Genomic DNA, 274 nt, shown 5'->3' with positions numbered 1-274 from the left:
CAATAAGGGGAGGAGGATCAAGGCAGAAACAGGAAGAAGGATGTGGTAGATGGGAGGCTAGAGGATAAGGAAGGAAGTGGGCAAAGGGAAGAGGACAAGAGAGAAAGAGACTTGAAGATGATGAGATGGATGAAGAATAAGTGCATGAGAAAGATGAAAAAGAGGAGTCATGTGCAAAAGAATGACTTGGAGTAAGATTATAAATAATAAATGATGTGGAAGGGTAAATACAGTCTACGATCACACAGACACTAAAATGATATTTGTTTTGAGG

General features: G+C 39.8%; 1 protein-coding gene across 1 annotated transcript in view; it reads right to left on the bottom strand.

The window, feature by feature from the left end:
• Nucleotides 1–274, bottom strand: part of LOC119591816 (zinc finger protein 513-like) — a 72,589-nt gene that overhangs the window by 67,388 nt on the left and 4,927 nt on the right. The gene's annotated exons all lie outside the window — the stretch shown is intronic.

This window comes from Penaeus monodon, chromosome 29 (assembly GCF_015228065.2).
Source record: "Penaeus monodon isolate SGIC_2016 chromosome 29, NSTDA_Pmon_1, whole genome shotgun sequence".
NCBI lineage: Eukaryota > Metazoa > Arthropoda > Malacostraca > Decapoda > Penaeidae > Penaeus > Penaeus monodon.
Note: the sequence above shows the minus strand (reverse complement) of the source record. Positions and strands in the feature narration are given on the sequence as shown.